This window comes from Haliotis cracherodii, unplaced genomic scaffold, assembly GCF_022045235.1.
Source record: "Haliotis cracherodii isolate W230 unplaced genomic scaffold, xgHalCrac1.p SCAF_23, whole genome shotgun sequence".
Taxonomy (NCBI): Eukaryota; Metazoa; Mollusca; class Gastropoda; order Lepetellida; family Haliotidae; genus Haliotis; species Haliotis cracherodii.
Genome location: NW_027266279.1, coordinates 11872644 through 11886303, shown reverse-complemented (window position 1 = coordinate 11886303; position 13660 = coordinate 11872644). Strand labels below are relative to the sequence as shown.

General features: G+C 38.1%; 2 protein-coding genes across 2 annotated transcripts in view; one reads left to right on the top strand and one right to left on the bottom strand.

The window, feature by feature from the left end:
* The window catches only part of LOC139472013 (ATP-dependent translocase ABCB1-like), a 161448-nt gene that overhangs the window by 20363 nt on the left and 127425 nt on the right, over nt 1-13660 (bottom strand). The gene's annotated exons all lie outside the window — the stretch shown is intronic.
* Nucleotides 7588-13660, top strand: part of LOC139472014 (uncharacterized) — an 84196-nt gene continuing 78123 nt past the window's right edge. Inside the window, exon 1 of the mRNA XM_071254522.1 lies at nt 7588-7955. The gene's annotated coding sequence lies outside the window, so the exon portion shown is untranslated. The remainder of the gene's footprint in view (nt 7956-13660) is intronic.

Here is a 13660-nt window from a genome sequence, read left to right as displayed (position 1 = left end):
TATTCCTGAATATGCCTGTGTTCATGTGCATATAGCAGTGAATGGGTACCCGGTAGGATGAGATCGTAATGTGACTGATAACCTTCTAGCACCTCACAGTCAACTTGTCTTATATTCCCCAGGGAGCTGAGAACGAAAATCGAGTGCACACGGATCCCTAGACTAACATTTAGTCTCTGAAATCTTATATTACACAATATCCTTCTTGACTCTAAAAATAAAAAAATTCCCTATGCTGATTTCAGATAGAGCTACCTTGAGCTGGCTAGACTTGCTTTTGTATGCATTTCTAGATTATTATTTTTTCATAAAATAAATATATTCCACGGTCATGGTGCAGGACTAACGGATGCCTTGACAGGGGTAATAATAATATAGTGCCATGAGCATTCACTTGCTTGTGAAAACACCTATATTGTTACATCGGTATTGTGTTACGTTGCTTATTGTGGACCGCTTCATATCAAGTGATCTAATTAAATCTAACAGGGAGTGGATGGTGTTTTACGTCGAATTCAGCATTATATCACAAACAACTCGAGTCTGGATCAGACAAACCAGTGATCAAAAGCATGAACATCGAACCAGCCAGGGTACGATGAGTGAGTGAGTGAGTATGGTTTTACGCCGCTTTTAGCAATATTCCAGGAATATCTCGGCGGGGGACACCAGAAATGGGCTTCACAAATTGGACCCATGTCGGGAATCGAACCCGGGTCTTCGGCGTGACGAGCTACCTGACCATCCCAGGGCACGATGATACGCAATGGGCGAAACCGACCATGCGATTTTTAGCGATAAGCATGGGACACTTAAAATTGTGTCCTATTTTGTTCTGGAATTCACATAGAGAATGTATCAATAAACTAAAAGAACGTCAAGGGCACGGTTCAAATGCTTCGTATCACAAAAGAACGACATGGAGTGAAATGAGTGTCACATGGTTAATCAATCGGTCGTTTTGGGGATGCATCGGGAATGTTATGACAACCATGTGTTTCTCAACTGATCCGTAGCTAGTTTTTTTCATGGGTACAGAGACGTAGAGAAACGTCTCTATTAACAGATTCTGAGTTCCTATTTTTTGGTATATATTGTGACTGTGTGTGTTGTGTTCATGATACTGATTCATGAAGCACGGACAGCCGGGCCGTTTATGGATATGAGTAGCGTCCCTTGGGCGTGTCAGGATCTGTGATCGTGGATTCGCCTGATTATTTTTCTAGTATTGTCAGCACCATACTAGAGCTCGTTGGTTTGACTAAAGTGGTAGACATCCATGCATTCATTCATCACTGTGGCTTCCTTTTTCATTGAGCAGACACATGGTAAAATACTGTTTAAAACGCCGCTAAGACCAAACGCACTCACTCATTCACCGAAGACATCGTTTGTGTTCTCCAAAGGGATCGGGCATAGATGGACTTATGAGATCGCTATCTTCATCATAATAACCCCATCAAAAGTCACGTTCCTATCAAGCGATACGAACACAAGAAGGTTGAACGGCGTATATAACTCCATCTGTTCGTAATTCGCCCAGACAACAAACAGCGCAACCAGATCATGTGGTGTCTCTCAAGTTCATCTATAACATCTCCCAAGAACAGAAACATTTGGGTAAAGGAATTTGAAATTTTTGCGGTAAATGTGGCGAGGTCAGGAATGAAAAAAAATCTCCCGCCATCTGGCACGCCGCGAGTTTCCACCTCACCCCATCATGTATTGTGTTACGCAGAACGGTGCCTGGAGATGTCACAGCACAGACACAAATGCCAAAGGAACAGACGGGTGGGGTGCCACTGACATAGGTCATGTGATATGTATATAGTCGTGACGGGAAGGGTAATTAACGACCCTTTAGTGTTAAAGATTTCGGATGAGAATCTACTTCTGGTTTTGTGTGAAAGACGTTCGAAAATGTTACATCCTTGTACTGAAAAAAGTTGAAAGGAAATATGATATTGATTAAGCTTATATGTTTTAGGGGAATCTGGGAAGCTATAGACGAAAGAGCCAACATTTAAACAAGCCATCCAAACCCGAACAAAGAAGCCCACATGACCCTTTTTTATGACGGAACTCTTCATCAATAGGTCGATATTATGAGGGTGCTCCGCTTGTCTCGAACCACGGCTAACTCATACTGTGAGATGTCAAAATTGATACTCATTATGCTTAATATACAGCTTTAAGTTGTAAGGAACAAAAAGTATTTATATACTGTAACTCAAAAAGTATTTACATTTTGTTGAAGAAAAAACTTTCAATACATGGGATTGGAACAAATGTCCTGTAAAAATATATCCAGTTTGTTATTATCAGTTGCGCGCATATAATTTATATAAAGGAGTTTTGACAAGCACGAATTGAACATAGCTTTAATTGGCTAGCGCTTTCAACTGGTACCATGTACGAGTCTCATCGGGACATAACTGAATAAGGTTATTTAATTATTACTATATATATGTGATATATATATATATATATATAGTATTATATATATACTTTCATCGAACCCTTTCGTAACTTTCATCGGCTCCATGCATGTATAGAACATAATTGAATAAGGTTATTATATATCACGGACCTATATAACATATATACAAGTCCGTGATATATTATATATATACTTTCATCGAACCCTTTCGTAACTTTCATCGGCTCCATGCATGTATAGAACATAATTGAATAAGGTTATTATATATCACGGACCTATATAACATATATACAAGTCCGTGATATATTATATATATACTTTCATCGAACCCTTTCGTAACTTTCATCGGCTCCATGCATGTATAGAACATAATTGAATAAGGTTATTATATATCACGGACCTATACAACATATATACAAGTCCGCGATATATTATATATATCCTTTCATCGAACCCTTTCGTAACTTTCATCGGCTCCATGCATGTATAGAACATAATTGAATAAGGTTATTATATATCACGGACCTATATAACATATATACAAGTCCGTGATATATTATATATATACTTTCATCGAACCCTTTCGTAACTTTCATCGGCTCCATGCATGTATAGAACATAATTGAATAAGGTTATTATATATCACGGACCTATATAACATATATACAAGTCCGTGATATATTATATATATACTTTCATCGAACCCTTTCGTAACTTTCATCGGCTCCATGCATGTATAGAACATAATTGAATAAGGTTATTATATATCACGGACCTATATAACATATATACAAGTCCGTGATATATTATATATATACTTTCATCGAACCCTTTCGTAACTTTCATCGGCTCCATGCATGTATAGAACATAATTGAATAAGGTTATTATATATCACGGACCTATATAACATATATACAAGTCCGTGATATATTATATATATACTTTCATCGAACCCTTTCGTAACTTTCATCGGCTCCATGCATGTATAGAACATAATTGAATAAGGTTATTATATATCACGGACCTATATAACATATATACAAGTCCGTGATATATTATATATATACTTTCATCGAACCCTTTCGTAACTTTCATCGGCTCCATGCATGTATAGAACATAATTGAATAAGGTTATTATATATCACGGACCTATATAACATATATACAAGTCCGTGATATATTATATATATACTTTCATCGAACCCTTTCGTAACTTTCATCGGCTCCATGCATGTATAGAACATAATTGAATAAGGTTATTATATATCACGGACCTATATAACATATATACAAGTCCGTGATATATTATATATATACTTTCATCGAACCCTTTCGTAACTTTCATCGGCTCCATGCATGTATAGAACATAATTGAATAAGGTTATTATATATTACGGACCTATATAACATATATACAAGTCCGTGATATATTATATATATCCTTTCATCGAACCCTTTCGTAACTTTCATCGGCTCCATGCATGTATAGAACATAATTGAATAAGGTTATTATATATCACGGACCTATATAACATATATACAAGTCCGTGATATATTATATATATACTTTCATCGAACCCTTTCGTAACTTTCATCGGCTCCATGCATGTATAGAACATAATTGAATAAGGTTATTATGTATCACGGACCTATATAACATATATACAAGTCCGTGATATATTATATATATACTTTCATCGAACCCTTTCGTAACTTTCATCGGCTCCATGCATGTATAGAACATAATTGAATAAGGTTATTATATATTACGGACCTATATAACATATATACAAGTCCGTGATATATTATATATATCCTTTCATCGAACCCTTTCGTAACTTTCATCGGCTCCATGCATGTATAGAACATAATTGAATAAGGTTATTATATATCACGGACCTATATAACATATATACAAGTCCGTGATATATTATATATATCCTTTCATCGAACCCTTTCGTAACTTTCATCGGCTCCATGCATGTATAGAACTATATCATTCGACGTTGCTGTACAGAAGTCTTCAGTTATAAAAACACATACTTAACATTGTTTTGTTTGTTTTTGTAAACCCCAGTGCCAACATCATTTACAGTATGTTTAATTGGTGCATTAAATAGCTCCAGGACTTGACAATTGGCGCTGCAACCTGCCGCTCCATAGTACAATGTCCAATAAACCATTTTACACAACAGAACTCTCGCATTTGTGTATTTTTCGCATGCCAGACGCATCTGTGTGTTTACAAATGGACCATCTGGCTGGATGTTTCTGTTTGGACATAAGCAAGCCATCAACCTGTGATGAAGCAAGAATCTTGGTCGCGTGCCGCTGTAAATGTGAGCGCATGCGTAAACATAGACCAGCCAGTTTTCCGTGCCTCCTCTGTGCGCATCCAGGTGATGACTGAGTGAGTGAATGTTGTTTACGCTGCAAACAGCAACATCACGGCGGGTGTAATTAACCATGATTAAGTGAGTTTGGTTTTACGCCGCTTTTAGAAATATCACGGCGGTCGACGCCAGAAATGGGCTTCACATATTGTACCCATGTCGGGAATCGAACCCGGGTCTTCGGTGTGACGAGCTGAAGCTCCAACCACTAGGCTACCCGACCGCCCCGTAATTAATCATGTCTTAGGAAAGCGGACCCGTGGTTGAGAGCATAAACAACGATGGACGCTTGGTCAGCCTGTAACTGCACCCGTCCCACCTTCAGTTCAATCTTGCATGACAAGCATGGGTACTTATATGACATACATTCTCCCCCAAATCCTCACAGGGATCGGGGAATAAATCGGCCACCCAAGACGCCATGCTTGTCGTACAGGGTTAGTTAAAGGGAAACGGGTGGCCATAATGTCTTAAGACTTTTGATAGTTCCTTGATGACACACTAACACTTACGCTATATTAAATTTCCATGCCGTGGTGATGTGGTAACAATGTTTTTGACTTCAGTTTAAAACACATTTGCCTCACTCACTCCAATATAATAGAGATAACATTATGTTTCGTTCGCTAGCTTCTCTGGTTGAATTTAGCATGGAGACTATGCGTTGTCCGTTGTACCGTTTCCGAAGAAAACCGAAGGGCAACGTAACATGTCGGATATGTCCGAATGACCTGACTGTTGCATCAGTCGCAGACCCTGACGCAATCCAACGCTCTCAAGTCGGATATCGACGTGTAGGGACTAGACATCTATGAGTCACGTATGTCTGTGACAATTTAATCTTTCGGAATCCTGCCGCAATCAATAAACATTGTCTGGCTGTCTCCTGTATGCATGTATCTTGTCGTGGGATTCGTTTTGGAAACAATAGGCTGGTATATAGATGCAGCAACGTACACCCAATTTAGTCGACATAAACGTTACGAACACACAATCAGGGAGTATGAATATAGGATTTATACAGACTCCGTGACAAAACACGCCCGTTTGTCATCGTCGGAGCAATTAGTATCACTATTCTTATTCCGCAAGTTCTATTCGCAATGTGTATATCCTTCTCATAAACAATATTGTGACGCGGACAGTATACGGTTAAAGGGTGACTATGTTCCACTATATTGTGTCCATTTTCGGTCTGTCCAGACGTTGTACTTATAAAAGACTTGTGAAAACTGAGACAGTTCCTGTGGAATAAGGTTAACCATCACCTGCTTTATTTGTATACATCACAAGATTTGAGTTGGCAGATAAACAAATTTTGTGTTAATTGACGCGAATCGAGTTTGCTGGATCTGCCAGTTCAACCGAGCCTGGTCTCCCTTAAAGCTCCGAGAGATCACGAAGTATCCCGACGGATCCCAGAGTTTCTACAAGGCAGACCAAATAAGAGTAGTTTCGTGTACCCAAAGCTCCCCTAAACTTTTCTAGAATATTAAATACCCGGTATGTTGAAACAAACGAATATGTAAAAGGGTACCAACATACTGCATGTTCACAAAATCACACGTTGATGCACGCACAACTGGTTGTGAACATGGTCAAATGAGTGAGTGAGTATGGTTTTACGCCGCTTTTGGCAATATTCCAGCAATCTCACGGCGGGTGACACCAGAAAAGGGCTTCACATATTGTACCCATGTCGGGAATCGAACCCGAGTCTTCGGCGTGACGAGCGAACGCTTTAACCACTAGGCTACCCGACCGCCCCTACGTGACCTTAAAAACGGATGAAGCTGTGCGAAGTATCAACATGCACTACGTGTCATGTTATTCAACATACAACATACTGAACATGAAGCTCCATTGTTATCAGTAACGTACAATATGTCTGCTCCAAATTTATTTTTAAAAATCATGTTGAAAAAGCAACATTACAAGGCAACTGAAGCCACGTGGAGGTCAAAGGTCATAGCAGGGTAAAATATCAAAATAAGCCCCGTAAAACGTTTGATAATTTCGCATATCAAATATTTTGGAAATAACATCCGAATGGTTTCTTGTTGGAGATAGTATATTGTTTTAGTCGGCGATTGAAGAAAAACGTTTGGGGGAAAGCATAACATATTATTTTCAGAAAATTCAGCATGTCCCCCGAACGATGTTATTTATTTTTTTTAATGTGGAAAAAAAAGAATATTTTCTAGAATTTATCGTTAACCGGTTTCACTCAATTTAAAAAAAAAAACATAACTAGAACTTCTTTGAAACATTACAAAGGTAATATCTCTTTCACCCTTGACACAAATTATAACCACATTATCGAAGCCCCTGCCACGCGAAAGTCTTTAAGCAGCGATCAATGCGTTACGTAAATGAGATTACAAACCTCATGTTAACGTAACATAAAACTCCATCAAACGGTCACAGTTTCAGATATTCCCTGTATACCACCATCCCCACATCTCGCAGACAACGTGTCCCCAATACGAATGACAGCGCTGCTCAGTTGTGACGGGATGAGCTCCCCCGCATCACTATTTTACCCGTTATGTGAAACGGAGTGGCCGAAGCATCCATCACATGGCTGGATCGGTCCCCACGTGTGTAAAGGCTATAAATAGTAATATCGTCACGTGATGTAAACATTCCGGGCAGCAGGTGCGAGTTGTACCAGCCACGTGACCAATATGGATCAATCAGAATGAGTCAGGAAGCAGGTCAAAGGTTGGTGAATTCAAAATTAGACTGCAACTGATACGGACGAGTAATGCCTGCAATCTGTTTTTACCATCGGTTCTCATGTTCGGTGAGAGTCTGCTAGCAAGAACACCGGCGCTATCTGTTGCAAAGATAGCTGGGCTAGCGGTAGAAAAGGGGGAGAAAGGAGGAGGTAGATAAATAGAGGCTTGCGTTTGATTCCTCAAGTAGATGGACAAAAGCCGGCAAAAAAGGACATCATACGCTCGGTAAAGAGGCATAGTACTGCCGATTCATTACAGTGAATTTGTGAAATTGGTCATCTGCTTTGTCCGACACTGTCGCAGATTTCTCTGAGTGGTAGCCCGACACATTTCGCCTGTGGAGTTTACTTCAGACGGGAATTTGACTGCAGATTAGCTAGGTAAGCTGTTTCATTTACTATGCTGATCATAATGACTTGACCCGATCTCGTAAACATACCCCATAGCCATTTATTGTTTTTGGTGTCATTGATGCTAAAATCATGTTTGGCATCGTGTTTTTATTTTCCAACAGTCACAACACAATAAATCGTGTGTTTAATCCAAACATGTCATTATATACTTTAACAGGCCACGCTGTCACCATGCCCTTGCTAATGTATGGAGAATACATGTACCATGATGCCTCGAATCTGACGTGTCATGCACACGACCTCAGTGTATATATGTTTCGCGTTCTGTTACATGTCAATCTTACATTCTTGGGGGGTGGGGTGTGTGTGTGATCTGTTCTTATTCCGAGGAATAAAAATAACTAGGTACATGCATACTATATATTCCTCAGAACGAAAGGTCGCTGGCGAAAATTTACCGTTATCTTCGTTGTTTTGAGACGGCGAAGAGTGCGGGAATGTGCACGTGGTAATTCGAGCCGTTTTCGCTGGGGATTTCTGCACTTATTCTTTTCAGCGCAAGAACGGCGGTAGATAACATGTGCAGTGCATTAGGCGCTATTAATGATATATGTGCTATGCTAGCGCTCCCTTTTGTTTACTGTGCATTTCTTAGGTTTGGGAATCGGAAAACAAACGCAATATTCTACAGAAAACGACAATATTTAAATTATATCAAAATTCACAAACGGATACGCAGTTGCTTTCTAGTTATTTGATCCGAACGTTGCCATATCAAGTGATTACGCCTTAATGGCTTGAAAGAAATCAATAATGACCCCTATGAAAGATTTGCGTCGACATTGGTTCTCTAATGAATGTTACATTGAATTGATAAAACTTCCTAACACGACCCCCTCGAGTGTTTCACGGTCGTGGATCTGGCGAGAGAACAGCTGTTGATTAATGTTGTGTTCAGACAAAAGGATTCAGCTTGAGACACCGGTTGGACCAACTCACCCACAAAAATCGATTATGTGTGTTTTTAAGTCTCAAAAGACTATCCCAGAAGCTGTAGATTATGAAGCAGTCAGTTTTAAGGACCACGTGATTTGATTGAGATGCTGTCAAAGTTGTAAGGGACAATTTGACATCTTAATGTGTTTATAATACCATCTCATTGTGATTCTGTCATTAAAATACACATAATTCGAAGACTTGACATTGAGCAGAAAATATATTCATCTTAATTGCTCCTAAATCACCTAAATTATCTGGTTTAATGCCTTTGATCTGCAATTTTGATAATGTTTTAACATTTTGTATGATTTCACAGCTGATATTATCATGATTTTGTTATCAAACAAAATATGTGAGTGAAAGTCAAAATATTCTGCAAAGTACTGTAAACTTATAAACTTAGAGTCATATATCATTAAATATGATAATATAAATATTCTCATTGCAATATTATGATCATGATGTACATAAAAATATTTTTCATTAAAACCATATTTCAATCTGATTAATTTTAGATAAGATTATTTATGAAATAGTTTTTTACACTTACATTTACTAAATGCATTGAACTCAATTCTTTGGTCAACATGCCAAATATCTAACAATAATTCAAGCCTTTGAAAAATAATATCTGACATTGTATGTCATTAAACACAGTATCGAAACTGTCTGCTCTTCAAACAAATGTAAACACCAGAGTAAAACAATTGATCAGCAGGGATTGTAACTTTATGTCAATATCAACCAGCTGATCCTGTCAATCGTGTTGGGAATCCCAACACTGCACAGTGGTCATTGTAGGGTGTTTCCTGAAGTATTAATGAGGCTGCTAGCTTGTTTATGTCAATCAGTGACACGGCAGCAGGACAGTAACATGCTTGACTGACAGATACTGCTCATGAAACCGACAGGTAGAAGATCAAGTTGTGTGAGATTTACCTGACCAACTTGGTTCTGACACTGACTGAATGTACAAATCAGTCATGGGCTGACCGTGGCCATCTGTCAGTGTCAGGGGAGTTGTAAATTTCCTTACCATTTATTGGTTGCATATGTTAGGTGTCTTGGTATATTCACTGATGACCTACCACATAGACTTGCACACGTCTCTTAGGCAATAATTATTATTTTACATCATAATTTCTAGATTATGTAACTAATATGAACAAGTTGTCTCTATAAGAGACTATAGTCCTGTCCACATATCTAGACTTGCCTATAAGGAGGATAGAATTACAACACATCCATGCATTTTTCTTTCAGTACAGCCCGGAGCAAGGCTAACTGCATGGGTCAGAATCAGTTCCATGTAAATCAAGGCTTGTAGTAAGAGTTGACTAAAATAGATCAATGTGGTCATGCTGATTGAGTGTCATTTTAAAACAATGGCGGGCGACATTGCTAATAAGGTCAACCATTGGTTTTTCTGGCTAAATGTGATTATTTACAGGTCTCACTGATATGGCTGGAATTTTGCAGCTTGCCATTATCTGTTCGTATTTAACATGTTTAACATTACTGGGATAATTGTAGAACTGTTTTGGTCAAGTTGCTTATCAAACTATGAACATGATGAACACTATTCTCATTTTTGTTATAGGTATAATCCGATTTTCCACACTATGTGCACATAACAGTATATAATACTGTTAATCAGTTTGGCATACCTAGGAATATCCTTATGAAGAGTGAGTGAGTTGTGTTTAACACCACTTTTAACCGTATTATAGTTATATCGTGGCGTGTCAGCTTAATGTGGGAGAAAAGCGAAGTGATGCAGATCTCCAGTGTTTACCACTTCGGTGAAACCTACGAGCACGGGTATAATGTTGACAAACCTAGAAACATAATCGGGGCGAACTGGGATTCGAACCCACAATCACAGGTTTCTGGCGTGCCCAAGGGACGCAACTCTGCACATCAAATCATGGTGCCTTAGACTGGGCTAAAAGTGCCTCCCCTTATCAGAAACATGTGGTGGCCATTTCTCTTTTATGAATTCAGTGAGATTAACTTAATAGAGCTTTATGGTATACCATTTTCATGGTCATGTGGTGCTAGGGGTGGGGTGGTAGGGTGTTGGAGCTTGGGGTAGGGGGGTGGGATTGTAGTGTGGAAAGGGTGAGGCTGGGGGTCCCAGGGGTGGAGGTGCGCAAGGGTAATCAGGTTGATTAATTCTCATCAATTGTTCACATATGAATGATCTCATCAGGATTTAAAGCGTTATTAATTTTTACCATTTGATGTCAACATGGTCAAGGAAGAGGCTAATACATTCTCAATTAACCAATACATGTGGTTATGTAACTTGCTTCCTCAAGTTAATAACTGATGTACAGGTGTGAATAACCATCAGTCTGATGTTGCTTACTCTCAGAGGACAGACCTGTGAAGATCCGGGGTAGAAGAGGTCTTCAGCAACCCATGCTTACCGTAAAAGGTGACTATGCTTGTCACAAACTTCGACTAACGGGATCAGGTGGTCAGGCTCGCTGACTTGATTGATGCATGTCATCAATCCCAATTGTGTGGATCAATGCTCATGATATCAATCACTGGATTGTCTGGTCCAGACTCGATTATTTACAGACCGCCGTGATAAAGCTGGAATATTTCTGACAACAAACAAATTGAGAGGACAAGGAGTTGTACAGAAACATGCTGTTATACACGAAACCTCTTCATTTATTGATTGACTTATGAAATATTTTATGCTTTATGTGTTTTATGGACTTTTTTTCGTCAATATAATAAGATATGAGGCTGTATAAAAAGTATCAGTGTTGATTATAGCTTCATAATTCCAAGTAAACAGTGTTTGAAGTTCATAACCTTGGTATAGACTTCTTAGCAGCTGAAACCATGATGTTCCTGCAAATTCAATTTTTTGTTCATCATCCTATTTGAACCAATGGAAATTATTCAGAAGTGATTAAGGTGATTTTGACAGACCATGCAGCAATCAGTAATGATGTATAAAATTGCTGTGTATCATTTTCAAATTATAGCGATCAGAAATTGCAAATGGCTGTTAACGTTCCCAGTACTGATTGTGGACATTGATTCTATCCCCAATTTCATCAATAATTGCAACAATTACCAAGAAAATGCCATTAGACAGAACTGTTGACATCCTGGCACATTAATGTCGTTATTATCCATGTAAGCATGGCTCCACGAGGACACTGTACATGAGATCTTTATCCGATTACGATAACACTCATGACATGTCGATGCACACTACGATGTACTAAGTGATAAATATAAACACATTGCTCATTTGAGGTTCTCTAGGCTTTATCAGTTTATCATTCCTGGAATCAGTGTCTGCTTTATTCATCATGTCTTCACTGATTAATTCATAGAAAGGAAATGATATTTCAGCACATTATGCAACTTGGTATTAAATTGAAGGTTAATATTATCAGATGATTTTGATGTTGCTTTCTGCTTCTGGTAACAATCAATTTTCCACAAAACTGCCCAAATTGATAAAATTTATTATATAATGTCAGATTTATGTTGATGTTTAATGTTTTTACAATATTACAACTAAAATACAGCTGTAGTGTATTGTGTTTGGGCCAGACATTCAAGCGGTTAAAAGTATGAGCCAAAATTCTTGTATTCATGGTACAATGACCATGATGACAACAAGAGTTTGCTACATCCCCTATATCCCCTGCCCCTTTTGCAGAATTTATGACATAATTAAATCTAAACAAACCCTAACCTTTTTTAACCGAGGTGGAACTTGTCATGGAAATTGTAAAAAAAAGAAGAGTTTGGAACCTAAGTCCATCTTGTTGCCATGGAAATGTAAAAAAATGAAAACAATTCTAAATAGCAAAAGGCACCAGTTCAGCATGTACCTGACAAACCTGCAAAGTTTCATGAAAAAAAATATTGAACGGTTTAAGAGTTATGCTCCGGAAACGAAATGTGACGGACGGACGGAGCCCGTTTCTATATCCCCCGTCAACTTTGTTAGTCTGTCTTACAGACCTTGTTAGTCTGTCTTACAGACCCTGATACATTTATGTCAACTACAGCCCATGCAAGTCTATAATGTTTGGCAAGTCTAGATTACTGCAGTAAATGAAGAGAATCACTGGACTCCCTTTTTATTAGATTTTTATTAAGATAACTGAACAACTGTTTTTTTTCTGTATGATATGTTCATTTCAGAGACTATATGTTAGTCTAGTGTATTGTTTACAATGGCTATGACAATGGCATGAAGTTGATCATCATGTGTCAGTTGCAAAATGTACAACATTTATAAACATTTATCTGTATACAACTGTATGTCATACCATATCATCATCTGTCTGCTGGGAATGTACATAATGACATTCATCTGATGCTTTACAGTCAAAACAATAAATAAACTATCACAATGTTGCACAATGAATAAAACCTATGTGATAAATGTATCTCATATAGAATCTCAATGTTATATCATGTTAATTTCACAATGTATAACATTTATATACTTACTTTCCATTCTTTTATTTCTATATAGCATGTCTATTACCCTGAAACAAATAAATCCAATATTGCCCATGCAAGTCTATAATGTTTGGCAAGTCTAGATTACTGCAGTATCTGAAAATGGACAAAGTCTCTGGGCTCCTTTTTTTTATATTTCGTAACTAAAATTTAACAATTGTTTTTTTCTGTAAAATATGTTCATTTCAGAGACTAGATGTCAGTCTACCTGTCAATCTGAG